General features: G+C 32.8%; 1 long non-coding RNA gene across 1 annotated transcript; it reads left to right on the forward strand.

Annotated features, from left to right (window-relative positions):
• Positions 1–1,509: 1,509 nt before the first annotated feature.
• On the forward strand, positions 1,510–2,125 carry LOC146946635 (uncharacterized). Its single transcript, XR_015026787.1, has 2 exons — positions 1,510–1,720; positions 1,820–2,125. It is a non-coding gene; the product is annotated as an uncharacterized LOC146946635 (long non-coding RNA).
• The last annotated feature ends 788 nt before the right edge of the window (positions 2,126–2,913 follow it).

Genomic DNA, 2,913 nt, shown 5'->3' on the forward strand with positions numbered 1-2,913 from the left:
TCTACCTTACCAAGGTGAAAGAAGAATTGAGTTACTGGCTTGATTTAAGTCATGAAGTCACCTGTTTCCTTAATTACTAACTAGTTACTATCTGATTTCAGCAGATGTGCATCAATTACAGGTATGTCACCTCCCTAAGTACTTACTATCAGGGTACACTCACTTTTGGTTTGTTTCTCTAGTTACTGATTAATTACATCCTAATTAGATAGATATACATCCTAATTATGCTTCAGAGGAGACAAATCTTATGCACTACAATAAAACTAAATAGCGAACAGAAAATAACTGAATAATAGAATTTAAATTAAATAATTATCCTACAAACAAAATAGAGGTTCATTTTAGAACCTAGCCTAAAAATATTTAGTTACTCATGGTAACTAAACAAATTACAAAAGAAATAAAACATACCCTAGAAAAAGCTTGAGTGAGGAGAGAGACTTCTTCCTTGAAGATCTTAGTGCTTGCCTTCCTCTTGAACCTCTTAGTTCTGAATGAGAAATTGTGAATGAGGAATACGATATTTATAGGGAGAGTTTCCACCTGAACTTGGGCTAAATTATCGGGCTTTCTTCACCAAAAAGTCACAACACAGCGCCAGGCGCCTCTAAACATGCTCCAGGTGCATGTGAGAGGTGATTTGGGTGCTAGGAACCTAAATTCATGCGCTCGGCACCCCAGTGTATTGTTCCTAGGCGCCTGACGCCCCACTCTCTACGTTGGCCGCATGTGAGTGCCATCCGGTGCTGAAAACTCTTGTTTCTTTGCCTTTTTGGGTGTTTGCTTCTATGTAAGATATCTTGGAACTTGGGAACAAAATTCTTCCCTCTGTAATGTCTTCGGATTCCTCTTGAATCTTCATTATTCATATTCCCAAGGACTTCACAAATCGTCAGATGTCTTGCTTTGCCGATATGCATGATTTCTTCTAGAATTGCAACAAAACACCTCAAAATTACTATGTTTCGAGAAGAATAAAATTACATACTCAAATATAAAAAACATTATAAATGTCCCTAAATTATAAGAAATTAATGCAATACTCCTCTATTTTGCTTGTAAAATCGACTGTGTGATACAAAGCGCATTTTTCGAGAGGTATCTCATACGAATGGAAAAATTGAGAAAGGATCTTCTTAATTTTCTTAAAATAAATAGAGAATATCATTTAGAGAAAGATAGACCTACACAAAAATAGATAATGGGTCCCACCATCATTAGTTATTTATACTTTTCAAAAGTTTGTGTCTTTATCTACTTAAATAGGACAAATTGAGAGGGTCCTAAATGGAGGGTATCCTAACTTATGAAAATTACCAGTTGGATCGGCTTGCAGAGTAACTTCTATATGGTTTAGAAATTTGGATTGTACTACATGCCTTTTCATCAATAAAAATATACATAAAACCAATCATAAATTCCCCCTTATGATTGGTAAGTGATTACTTAAGGGTGTTGAAGGGACAAACACAACATATTTATTTACCTAAGAGTCATTTAATATTAATTCTAAGTTCAAGAAAACTTCTTTACTACTCCATACATGCTAACAAATATTTATTTAAGTAATAATATCATGATATTTATAAATTATAAATATTAGAAATCAACTTTATTTGATACATGAAAATGGGGAGAAATATGGCTGATATTGTCAAGTTTATTTACGTTATTATTATATTTCTTTCCATATTTCTCTTTGCAACAAACCTTGAAGGTATGCCTTTTTTTATCCTTTTCATGTTTTCTCTTATTCAATTAGTACACAATTTTATCCCATTTTATTACAATACTTTTAATTAATTTTGTATTATAGCGGGTCCTATATGTCTTGAAGATTTTGATTGCCCAAAAAGTATGTGCTGGCCTAGTTTTAAACCGAGGTGTTCTAATGGGTGGTGTGTATGTGATAAAATTATGCCATAGATTCTATGAATTCCAAACCCAAGAAGGTACACAAGTGCTCTATTGGAATCATCAATGAGTTGTCATTAAACTATTGTGTTAGGGCCCTGTTTTTTTGTTTTCTAGTTTTACGAGCCTTGTAGTTATTATTTTGTACACTAAGATTATGGTATTGATATTAATATGGAAGCAAATAATATTAACTTGATTGTATTCATCTCTTTAAATTTTCTAGATATCTTAGTAATTTTTATATCTATCACATTATTTTTCTAGCCTTACACTTGTAAGACCTATAGTTTTAGAATATCTTGTTTCTCTGTCAGATGGAATAAAATATAAGTACAAATTTTTCCCATGAGCTGTTGATGTGATTTAAATCAATCGGTAAAGTTTTACCTACTAGTTAAATTTCCTCGGGGTGGACAAAATTATCATATCTGACCTAAATCATGCTATCTAATCCATTGAAAACCGAAACGGGCTGGTTCAAATGGGTGGGCGGGTTTCATGGGTAAAAAATATGGATTGAAGTGGACAAACCATGGGTCGGTTTGATTCACGTTTAGTGGCCAAATGGTATCCAAAACCGACCGGCCCAATATATATATATATATATATATATATATATATATATATATATATATATATATATATATATATATATATATATAAGTGTTAAGTTTACACATACAACCCAACATCTCTTGGCCCAAATACCAAACTCATTCTAAGCCCAACTAAACAAGCTTTTAACAAACAACCATACAACAAACAATACTCTAGATTCTTGCAATTCTATCTAGTCTCTCGTTTCTATTCTCCCCCACTCTATTCATCTCCTTCATAACTTCCTTAACCTAAACATGTACCGCCTCAATCAAAACCAGATCTATTTCTTCCCTCAACTTGATTTTCTTTCTCAATCTTAGGTTCTTGATTAATGGATATAGTTGCAAAATGCTCTTTTGTTTATTCTCTTGGTATCGACGACCTCTCTCTTCA

Source organism: Medicago sativa, chromosome 2, assembly GCF_051527215.1.
Source record: "Medicago sativa cultivar Bolivia chromosome 2, Bolivia_mono, whole genome shotgun sequence".
NCBI classification, from domain to species: Eukaryota; Viridiplantae; Streptophyta; class Magnoliopsida; order Fabales; family Fabaceae; genus Medicago; species Medicago sativa.